At 42.4% G+C, this 13243-nt stretch overlaps 1 long non-coding RNA gene across 1 annotated transcript; it reads left to right on the top strand.

Annotated features, from left to right (window-relative positions):
- The first annotated feature begins 385 nt into the window (after positions 1-385).
- Positions 386-9981, top strand: LOC148058788 (uncharacterized). Its single transcript, XR_015709490.1, has 3 exons — positions 386-447; positions 9394-9500; positions 9623-9981. It is a non-coding gene; the product is annotated as an uncharacterized LOC148058788 (long non-coding RNA).
- Positions 9982-13243: the final 3262 nt, after the last annotated feature.

Below are 13243 nucleotides of genomic sequence, written 5' to 3' on the forward strand. Positions count from 1 at the left end.
GCTTGATCCTCTTTATAATCCGGTGCGCTTTTCTATGAAAATAGAAGCTTTCATTGAGATTGCGTTTATGGACATATGTTTTCTTTTTATTTAGCTGCGATTATGAGCGTCTACGTGACGTTTGTCAACATTAATCACGAGTCTGCAGGGGTGACGTCACACATGCTAATCAACTGATCCTGCAGCGGTGACGTCACACCACAGGAATACAATGAGATATTGTGCTTGTTTGTTTAAAAGCGCCATGAATACAATAGTAGATGCGTGCTTGTATAAAGACCGAGTTAAGTTTAGTTTAAATTTAGCGTCAGCTAAAAAGTTTTCAAATTGCCGCATACGCAACTTCCGGATGATGACGTCACACTTGTTGACAAAGATCGATCGCATTTTATCCTCACGTTTGTGCATAACTTGACGGAATCAGGTGCGCGTCACTCGTCTATTGAGGTAAGATATCATTATTGCTTTAAGACTCAGAAATAATGTTTCATTGCGTGTAATGTAACTTTCTGTGGTGCGTTAACACGAGAGCTAGTTCGCTAAAACTTAGCTTTTTTAATTATAATGTAACTCACACACGTATTTTGTTTGTTATTTTGAAGGACGAAAATATATTTATATTCCAATAAAAAGTTTGCTATATTGGTGGGTCATGGTAGGCGATTTATTTTATTAATATTCAAGATTCTTAGCTACGGCACCTTCAACACATTCAACGCTTGTTAACCATACAACAGCACGAACGTTTAATCGGCGTGTTAAATAACAGATGCGGTGAACTCTGAGCCGCTGAAGCATCTGAACACCACGCGATAACAAAATATAAAGTGCAACTTACTTTCAAAACAAAGTGAAACAGTACAATATAAAATACTATCGAAAATATACACTTGAATAAAGTTATAAAACAATGCTTCAAGTTTCACACAAAAACTTAAATAGCTGCTTCGACACAACATTCATTTACACACAGCAATATAAACAATAATATAAACGTATTGTTTAGGCTCACCTAGGAGTGATAAGCGAGTGTATTCAGTAAAATTGCAGGAGCGTTGGCACACTTTACAGCTTAATGTGGACAAAACTGAAACTCTGGTGATTGCTCCTGATGATAAGATTCCATGGTTGAGTCAGTACTTGGGTGACTTAGGTCAGTCTGTCAAACTGAGCCTGAGAAACCTGGGTGTTGTATTTGATAAAGACATGTCTCTTGTTCAACACTGCAGAAAACTGACCAGAAACTGTTTCCTTCAACTGAGAAAAATCTCTAAACTTAGGAAAATGTTGTCACAACATGATCTGGAGCTTGTAATCCATGCGTTTGTTTCTTCTCGTCTGGACTATTGTAACGGTTTGTTTTCATGTCTTAACAAGAAGGAGCTGTCTCGTCTGCAGTTGATTCAGAACTCTGCAGCGAGAATTCTGACCCGCTCAAGTAGGAGAACTCACATTTCTCCGATCCTTAAAACTCTTCACTGGCTTCCAGTTTCTTTCAGGATCAACTTTAAAATTCTGGTTCTTACTTTCAGAGCTATTCATGGTCAGGCTCCTCCTTACATCACTGATCTGATCCAGCCTTACACCCCAGCTCGGTCTCTGAGGTCTGTGGATCAGAATCTACTGATGGTTCCACGCACACGGCTCAGGACCAGAGGAGAGAAATCTTTTCAGGCTGTTGCTCCTAAGCTTTGGAACAATCTTCCTCTCTCTTTGCGCTTGATGGAGTCTACTGACTCCTTTAAGAAACATCTTAAGACGTTTCTATTTGTTCAGGCTTTTCCTTGAATTTCTCGAACTTGTTGTTCTCGGTGTTGTCTTGATCTTTGAAGTATGTACTGTTTTGAGTATTGTTTTTGATTGTTAAAGCGCTTTGTGACCCTGGTCTCGAAAAGCGCTATATAAATAAATATTACTTACTTACTTACTTACACGTGTCTCAGTCTCTGAGCCGCTGAAGCATCTGAACACCACGCGTCTCATCCGTGGAACGCAGGTAAAAAACAATGGCCGTCTTAAAGCGACAGTGTCTTGATGCGATACATGCATTGAAAAGTAATAAAACATAAAACACGAAAATAACAACTGGGTTTAATTATATACTTCCAGTGAAAATAATTGAAACATAAAACGACAAATAAACGGCTGGGTTACATTACTAAAAACTAAAGCCTGACAGAGGGGGAGTGGCGCGGGAATGAACTACCGTACTTACTGGCGCGCGCATGTACAGACAGCATATACATCTGTTGTTTTGAGCGAGCACCATAAACCGAATATACACAATAATCCATAGTGGTATTGGTTACAAGTGTCTACACGTGGTGTTCACTGCGCAGGTTAACTGTACCGCATTACAAGTAATAGAATGTAACTTAATGTTGGTGAACCACATAGCAATTCATCTACATTAGAAGTCTAAAAAGCGAATGGTAGTACAGTCACGGTGAATACAATTGTATAAATCGTTTAATTCATTTAAATATAAGTCAGCAGATGGAGAGACTTACCACAGTCTTTACCAATGGAAACATGGCGGTGGTCCATGAGGTCCAATTACTCTAGAAACTTCTGGATCATTTGAAATGGGCGGAGCATATTAAGATATTAACACTGAATATTGTTAAATTGACCCTTGACAGTGTTCATTCACTTTTTACACTGAATAAATAACACCTGGGTTTTAACTCTGGATATTGACAACAGCACTGCAGGGGGAGGAGCCACGTTTTACACCTGTTGTTGTTGTGTTACATCTGGAAGAGTTAAACCAGTCTATGAAATAGTTAAAATACATTAACACTTCCTTTTTGACACTTGGAAATTTACTGTGCACGAACGCACACATTAAACAAATGCGCACACCCACATAAAACAAACGCGCACGCACACATAAAACACACGCATGCGTACACGGACATGCACTGACAAACGCACACACACACGGTGACATGCACACATAAAACACACGCACGCACGCACACATAAAACAAACGCGGACGCACACATCAAAGAAACGCGCACGCACACCTAAAACACACGCATGCACACACAGACATGCACTGACACACGCCCACACACACGGTGACATGCACACATAAACACACGCACACATAAAACAAACGCGGACGCACACAAAACAGACGCGCACGCACACATTAAACACACGCATGCACACACAGACATGCACTGACACACGCACACACACACGGTGACATGCACACATAAAACACACACACGCACGCACACGCAGACACACACTGACACATGCGCACACACACCAGTGACATGCACACAAACGCATAACTACACATCACAAACAAACCTATATATATTTTTTTTAATCTGCGCTGTTGTGAAAGTGTGTTTCCCCTCTGGGGATGAATAAAGCTTTTCTATTCTATTCTAAAAAAAATCCGCGTTTGTTTTATGTGTTCGTGCGTGCGTGTGTTTTATGTTTGCATGTCACCGTGTGTGTGTGCGTTTGTCAGTGCATGTCTATGTATGCATGCGTGTGTTTTATGTGTGCGTGCGCGTTTGTTTTGTGTGCGTCCGCGTTTGTTTTATGTGTGCATGTCACCGTGTGTGTGTGCGTGTGTCAGTGCATGTCTGTGTGTGCATCCGTGTGTTTTGTGTGCGCGCGCGCGCATTTGTTTTATGTGTGCATGCGCGCATTTGTTTTATGTGTGCATGCGCGCATTTGTTTTATGTGTGCGTGCGCGCATTTGTTTCATGTGACATGCACACATAAAACACACGCACGCACGCACACATAAAACAAACGCGGACGCACACAAAACACACGCATGCACACACAGACATGCACTGACACACGCACACACACGGTGACATGCACACATAAAACACACACACGCATGCACACACAGACATGCACTGACACACGCACACACACGGTGACATGCACACATAAAACACACACACGCACGCACACGCAGACACACACTGACACATGCGCACACACACCAATGACATGCACACAAACGCATAACTACAGATCACAAACAAACCTATAAAATCCGCGTTTGTTTTATGTGTGCGTGCGTGCGTGTGTTTTATGTTTGCATGTCACCGTGTGTGTGTGCGTTTGTCAGTGCATGTCTGTGTATGCATGCGTGTGTTTTATGTGTGCGTGCGCGTTTGTTTAATGTGGGTGTGCGCATTTGTTTAATGTGTGCGTGCGTGTGTTGTGTGCGTGTGCATTTGTTTTATCTGTGCGCGCGCATTTGTTTTGTGTGCTCTTGCGCATTTGTTTTGTGTGCGCGTGCGCATTTCTTTAATATGTGCGTGCGCGCATTTGTTTTATGTGACGTGCGCGCATTTGTTTTATGTGTGCATGCGCGCATTTGCTTTATGTGTGCATGCGCGCATTTGTTTTATGTGTGCATGCGCGCATTTGTTTTATGTGTGCATGCGCGCATTTGTTTTATGTGTGCGTGCGCGCATTTGTTTCATGTGACATGCACACATAAAACACACGCACGCACGCACACATAAAACAAACGCGGACGCACACAAAACACACGCATGCACACACAGACATGCACTGACACACGCACACACACGGTGACATGCACACATAAAACACACACACGCACGCACACGCAGACACACACTGACACATGCGCACACACACCAATGACATGCACACAAACGCATAACTACACATCACAAACAAACCTATAAAACCCGCGTTTGTTTTATGTGTGCGTGCGTGCGTGTGTTTTATGTTTGCATGTCACCGTGTGTGTGTGCGTTTGTCAGTGCATGTCTGTGTATGCATGCGTGTGTTTTATGTGTGCGTGCGCGTTTGTTTTATGTGGGTGTGCGCATTTGTTTAATGTGTGCGTGCGTGTGTTGTGTGCGTGTGCATTTGTTTTATCTGTGCGCGCGCATTTGTTTTGTGTGCTCTTGCGCATTTGTTTTGTGTGCGCGTGCGCATTTCTTTAATATGTGCGTGCGCGCATTTGTTTTATGTGTGCGTGCGCGCATTTGTTTTATGTGACGTGCGCGCATTTGTGTTATGTGCGCGCGCGCGCATTTGTTTTATGTGTGCATGCGCGCATTTGTTTTATGTGTGCATGCGCGCATTTGTTTTATGTGTGCGTGCGCGCATTTGTTTCATGTGACATGCACACATAAAACACACGCACGCACGCACACATAAAACAAACGCGGACGCACACAAAACACACGCATGCACACACAGACATGCACTGACACACGCACACACACGGTGACATGCACACATAAAACACACACGCATGCACACACAGACATGCACTGACACACGCACACACACGGTGACATGCACACATAAAACACACACACGCACGCACACGCAGACACACACTGACACATGCGCACACACACCAATGACATGCACACAAACGCATAACTACACATCACAAACAAACCTATAAAATCCGCGTTTGTTTTATGTGTGCGTGCGTGCGTGTGTTTTATGTTTGCATGTCACCGTGTGTGTGTGCGTTTGTCAGTGCATGTCTGTGTATGCATGCGTGTGTTTTATGTGTGCGTGCGCGTTTGTTTTATGTGGGTGTGCGCATTTGTTTAATGTGTGCGTGCGTGTGTTGTGTGCGTGTGCATTTGTTTTATCTGTGCGCGCGCATTTGTTTTGTGTGCTCTTGCGCATTTGTTTTGTGTGCGCGTGCGCATTTCTTTAATATGTGCGTGCGCGCATTTGTTTTATGTGTGCGTGCGCGCATTTGTTTTATGTGACGTGCGCGCATTTGTTTTATGTGTGCATGCGCGCATTTGCTTTATGTGTGCATGCGCGCATTTGTTTTATGTGTGCATGCGCGCATTTGTTTTATGTGTGCATGCGCGCATTTGTTTTATGTGTGCGTGCGCGCATTTGTTTCATGTGACATGCACACATAAAACACACGCACGCACGCACACATAAAACAAACGCGGACGCACACAAAACACACGCATGCACACACAGACATGCACTGACACACGCACACACACGGTGACATGCACACATAAAACACACACACGCACGCACACGCAGACACACACTGACACATGCGCACACACACCAATGACATGCACACAAACGCATAACTACACATCACAAACAAACCTATAAAACCCGCGTTTGTTTTATGTGTGCGTGCGTGCGTGTGTTTTATGTTTGCATGTCACCGTGTGTGTGTGCGTTTGTCAGTGCATGTCTGTGTATGCATGCGTGTGTTTTATGTGTGCGTGCGCGTTTGTTTTATGTGGGTGTGCGCATTTGTTTAATGTGTGCGTGCGTGTGTTGTGTGCGTGTGCATTTGTTTTATCTGTGCGCGCGCATTTGTTTTGTGTGCTCTTGCGCATTTGTTTTGTGTGCGCGTGCGCATTTCTTTAATATGTGCGTGCGCACATTTGTTTTATGTGTGCGTGCGCGCATTTGTTTTATGTGACGTGCGCGCATTTGTTTTATGTGTGCATGCGCGCATTTGCTTTATGTGTGCATGCGCGCATTTGTTTTATGTGTGCATGCGCGCATTTGTTTTATGTGTGCGTGCGCGCATTTGTTTCATGTGACATGCACACATAAAACACACGCACGCACGCACACATAAAACAAACGCGGACGCACACAAAACACACGCATGCACACACAGACATGCACTGACACACGCACACACACGGTGACATGCACACATAAAACACACACACGCACGCACACGCAGACACACACTGACACATGCGCACACACACCAATGACATGCACACAAACGCATAACTACACATCACAAACAAACCTATAAAATCCGCGTTTGTTTTATGTGTGCGTGCGTGCGTGTGTTTTATGTTTGCATGTCACCGTGTGTGTGTGCGTTTGTCAGTGCATGTCTGTGTATGCATGCGTGTGTTTTATGTGTGCGTGCGCGTTTGTTTAATGTGGGTGTGCGCATTTGTTTAATGTGTGCGTGCGTGTGTTGTGTGTTGACACGCGCAAGCATTGACGCACATTGACACGCGCGCAAGCATTGACGCACATTGACACTCGCGCGCATATTGACGCACGCACACGCATTGACACGCACGGGCGCATTGACGCACATTGACACGCACGCGCGCATTGACGCACATTGACACGCGCGCAAGCATTGACGCACATTGACACGCGCGCAAGCATATTGACACACGCACACGCATTGACACGCACGCAAGCATTGACGCACATTGACACGCGCGCAAGCATTGACGCACATTGACACACGCGCGCATTGACACACATTGACACGCACATGACAATGGACGTGAGGTTCTGGTCTGCAGCCCACATCTGTGTATCGGATAGTCTGTCAAACATAAAAATGTAAACGGTTAGACTTTTATGATGCAATATACGAGGAACTAACTAAACATATACTGTACACACCTCCATGATGATTGCCTTTCTCAAGTGGCTTTGTATGTGCTGTTGGGTTTTGTCCATCTGTGCTGGTCTGAATTTGGTGACCTCACAAAAAGGGCAGTGAAAGAACAAGCAACACTGACGGCTGTGGAGTGAAGTACATCCTCAAACCTGGCTGATGTTTAACTGATCAGCCATTTATGAGATTAATGAAAGCTTTGACAGAAACTGTTTTCTATATCACAGACTAAGCTACACACACAGGCAAATGAAAACAGCCAGAAATATGTTATGTTCACTGAACACATCATTTATGAACACATTTTTCATGTTGTATAAAACTCAAACATTCTATTGAATGACTGAACAATCTACTTTAATATCCTCGTGTCCAATTAGTTCATATTCAACGTCTGCTATCTCTGGTCTGTTTATCTGGATTCTTGTCACGGGGGCAGCAGCTTCAGCAGAGAGGTCCATACTTTCTTCTCCCCAGTTACATCGTCCAGCTCTTTCTGGAGGACCCCCCTGTGTTTCCAGCCCAGTGGAGGAACATGCTTCTTCAGTGTGTTCTGGGTCTTCCCCGGGTTCTACCATCAGTGGAACATGTTCCACTTCATCGGACTTATTCTCAGATGAATAAATTGATCTAAGACAAGAAAAAAATAAGTCAGTTTAGATTAAAAAAAAAGCTCAAACTAATTGAAATTCTCACGGATGCTCCGTTGAATCCATACATTCATTCATTCCCACTGCCACCTCCTAATAAGAAATAATGATCGTTTCTCTGATGCACAAATACTGCAGTGCTGAAGATATTAAACCAAAATTGACATTCATTTTAATTGTACAAGTGATGACATTTGCAAAATTAATCAACATTACATTTAAACATTAAATCACTTTGATAAATGACTAAAAAACATTCTTACATACCTTCCTTCTTCTCTTGAACTCTTTTCCATCTGGTTAAGGAGAAAAATAATTCAAGGAAATGACTCCAGATAAACACAAATCAATATAATAATGTGATTTTTATGAATGCATTTGTTTTTTACCTCTTTTTCTTTTTTTATACCAATAAACTACAGAACATGTGATCAGTAGAACGATCACAGCAACAATAATTCCAGCCACTTCTCCTGGTGTCAAACCTTCTCGACATACAGAGTCAGAAGAAATAGTTCCTTCTCGTAGATATGTTGAACATCTACAAAGACAAGTGGAGACAGTTTAGAAGAAAACATCTGGAGCAAACATTTGTGAAGCTTCACTCACTGTTTGTGATCCTGACATGACGTGAACGTTCCATTTGAAAATGTTCCTTCACTGCAGGTTCCACACTCAGTGTCTGTGGAGGACGTTCCTGTGAAGAACATTGTGTGTGTCTTATAGTTTCTGCACTCTTGCATTTCACATGTTGGATGTGAAACTCGCCTGCTCTGATGATGAACTGTCCTGGTTCACATGTGGAGTGTTGCTGTGCTGCCACACATGTGTCCACTGAGCCGTCCACACAGAAAAAACCCTCCAGAGGTTCACACTTGGTGTTTGCTGTGAAGGTACAGGATCTGATCTCTCTCAGTCCTGTTGGTCAATAACAAATTCTACATCACATCTACATACTGACCAACTCATCATTCTAGTGAAGAACAAACTTTACCTTCAGTACAGACGAGACACTTGAAACCATGTTTCTCTCGGTTCAATTTGTCCATGTAAGTTCCATCATCACAGACAGTGCAGGACGGAGATGGAAATTCTGTGCAATGAACATTGACTCTGAATCCTGTGAGAGAAATAAATAAATGACACATTTGAGTGACGTTTTACATCAAGACTCCTGACAGTTACTCTTATAAGAAAAAAGGTCAACATTTAAAATAGGCAGAATACATTTGATAGAATCAACATACAAGTGTCATGCTTATGTTCTTTTGTTTTATTTTGAAGGTGGTTTTCCGTTTTCATGTGTCCTGTGTTTTGAGTGACAGACGCTGGCAGGTGCGCGGCTGGGGATGATGGAGTGGCGGGTTCTTCCCATTGATAAGGAGCGTCTCTACCCGGAAGAACTCGCCAGAGTATTGCGTTTCCAGACCAGGTTGGCTGTCCTTTCGATCTCGCTCCTCGCCTTTGAATCACAACTGGATAATCCTTTGGATACTCCTGACGTTGTCAGCACTTTTATTTACTCAAGTGAGTCCTTTTGTCTTTTTGTTTTAGTTGCTGTTGGGACCCCGATCTCCAGAAGTGCCCTGCCTTCGCCCCGAGTGCCTGTTTTGTTTTTTTGTTCCTATTACGGACCGCTCTGGATCTATATAAGACTTTTTTTTCTGAATTTTTCCTCCGTGGATTATTTAGAAGATAGCTGGGAAGGGCGACAGGTCTTGATACCTTCACTTAAACTTAGCGTTACATTTACCGATGTCAATAAAATGAAAAGAGACTTTAATAAACCACAACATGTACCTGTGCTCCTTCCAGCTGGACACTCAACATCCTTATCCTTCAACAGTGGACACTGTGACGTCACTCCTTCAACATCCTTATCCTTGAGAGAAAAGATCATTTAATATCAGATGATTTTTGAGAATCTATCAGTGATAGTTTCGTAGATTCTTCCGCGTCTGACCGTTATAAACCTCCTTGTAGGTGGACAACGCATGCGCAAATGCGTGGTTGATTTCCAACCTCGTGTACTGTACTGACACTAATACAATGTTTTTCCATCATATTTGTCCATCATGATGAGTGCCATGGATCATACATGAACACACATGTTTAATGATAAATATTTGTTACCAGAGAACAATTGTTTCAACTGTAATGAAGCATACATGTTTGATATTTACCAATTAGTGTTAAATATTAGCTATATTGATGTTTGAGATAAAATGGGGACCCTTGAAATAAAAAGAAAGACCCACACTGTTAAGTCTTTCTGTAGGTTTGTTTATTGGACATAATAAATCGTTTTAGCAACACTAGAGGGCAGCAGAGAGTACAAGTTGCTTTGCGTGCAGGTGGAGAGACAGGACGAGCTAATGAGATCACCTGTGCAGGTGAAGCTTCTGTCTACAGAGCATGACTACAGCCAAGGTAATGTTAAACTCTTCTGTTAAATTGTTCTCATTTGGAGAGAATATCTAAGGATTATGGACATAAACTTGCAGTGTGACTGCAGTTCACACTTTTAATGATGTCGTCGTTGTAAATCTAAAACGTCCCGAGAAAGTAGAATTCTAGTGTTTCTGATCCCATCATGCAGGGAATAGCAGGTTTGATATAAATGTACATGAATTGATTCATTAAAGATATTATTACATTTGTCTCTTTTAACATTAAGACTTCATCACAAAGTATCATTTCTGGAGATGATTTGACTTCAATGTTGACAACAGTTTATACTGAGTGGATCTAGTATAACACTGACAGACCCGGCTGCAGAAAAACATTTAAGGGGGGGCATTACATTTTTTCAGGGGGGCAAACTTTTCAACCTAAAAACGTATTGGCTTCAGGCTGAACAATGGCTCTGGGACGACTCGCACAGTGCAGAGAAATAATTCTCCCATTACTAAAAAGTGACGGTTGATCCCAAAATCTAAAAAAACAACTAACAACCAACAACAAAGTTTAGTGCTGTGTCCATGTATTAAACTAAAGCACCACAGCTTCACTTCTACTAAAACATAAGCACTGAAGTCAACCTGAACACTGGATTGAACATCAAATAAGTTTTCATCTCATTGAACAAAATCATGGTAGGTGTGATGTGTGATCTGTTTGATACTTGATGAAGCCCAGTTGCTGCACATTGGCGCACGCATTGACGCACATTCTTCTTCTGAGAGTTGTAACACAGCGTCTCTTAACTGTTGAGCATGGTCCCGTCGTCTCGCACCAACGTCCATCTCCTCACTTTCGCTCTTCACTTTCCCGTACATACCGGGGACGTTCGTTAGCAAAGTTCGTTGCTAATAACCGTTAGCTTCGCCTCAGGAGCAGGTCCGAAAAAGTCGCTTCTGACACCAATGTAACGTTTGGTCCTCCACACATGACCAGACGGTTGTCTTGCACAGATATTGTTTCTTTGTTCGCTGTACTCACAGAGAGGTTATTGTTTCGGCCACAACCAACGCCGCTCGTTCTTCACACCACTAGTTGAACGCGAAATCTCTCTAACAACAACTGCGCATGCGCACAGACTCACCTTCTTAAAGTGCCCGCAACATTAATGAACAGAACAAACAGGATCGTTACAATATATATACAGTATATACACACACACACACACACACACACGTCTATACACATACACACATATACATATACACACACACGTCTATACACATACACACGTACATATACACACACGTCTATACACATACACACATATACACACATATATATATACACACACGTCTATACACATACACACATATACACACACACGTCTATACACATACACACATATATATACACACACGTCTATACACATACACACATATACACACATATATATACACACACGTCTATACACATACACACATATACACACACACACGTCTATACACATACACACATATACACACATATATATACACACACACGTCTATACACATACACACATATATAAACACACACACGTATATATATATACACACACACACACACACACACGTCTATACACATACACACATATACACACACGTCTATACACATACACACATATATATACACACACGTCTATACACACACATATATACACACACACACGTCTATACACATACACACATATATATACACACACACGTCTATACACATACACACACATATATACACACACACGTCTATACACATACACACATATATGTACACACATATAAACACACGTCTATACGCATTGACACACCCGCACGCATTGACGCACATTGACACACACACACGTATTGACGCACATTGACGCACATTGACACACACGTATTGACGCACATTGACACGCGCGCACGCATTGACACGCACGGGTCACCCAGTATTATACAGAGCACCCCCCGACGTCGGATTCAAACGACCCGGGTTACATTTGACGCGTCGCCCATCTCTTCGTTGCCTTGGTAACGTGACGTGTCGCTGTTTCATTTGGCTACCGTAATTCTACAACTATGAAGCTCATTTGAAATGTTTAATGTCAACAGTGTGATTCTAATCCTGATTGTGCTTAACGACCTCAAACCACTTTAAGGAGGTACAGAGTGAATATAAATCGGTAAAAATGCTTAATTTTAATTTTTTGGAGCTTGGATTGTTTACGCATCGCGGAAGTCAAGAAGCTCTCGCGGATTAAAACATGCTTAAAAGGTCCTGTAAAAGTGACTATATTGTATATTTTTAGGTGTTTCAACTCCATAATGTTGACATTGTTTTATGAATGAGTAAAATAAAGTCTGTGCTATTTCGCTTGATCCTCTTTATAATCCGGTGCGCTTTTCTATGAAAATAGAAGCTTTCATTGAGATTGCGTTTATGGACATATGTTTTCTTTTTATTTAGCTGCGATTATGAGCGTCTACGTGACGTTTGTCAACATTAATCGCGAGTCTGCAGGGGTGACGTCACACATGCTAATCAACTGATCCCGCAGCGGTGACGTCACACCACAGGAATACAATGAGATATTGTGCTTGTTTGTTTAAAAGCGCCATGAATACAATAGTAGATGCGTGCTTGTATAAAGACCGAGTTAAGTTTAGTTTAAATTTAGCGTCAGCTAAAAAGTTTTCAAATTGCCGCATACGCAACTTCCGGATGATGACGTCACACTTGTTGACAAAGATCGATCGC

This window comes from Callionymus lyra, chromosome 19 (assembly GCF_982586985.1).
Source record: "Callionymus lyra chromosome 19, fCalLyr1.hap1.1, whole genome shotgun sequence".
NCBI lineage: Eukaryota > Metazoa > Chordata > Actinopteri > Syngnathiformes > Callionymidae > Callionymus > Callionymus lyra.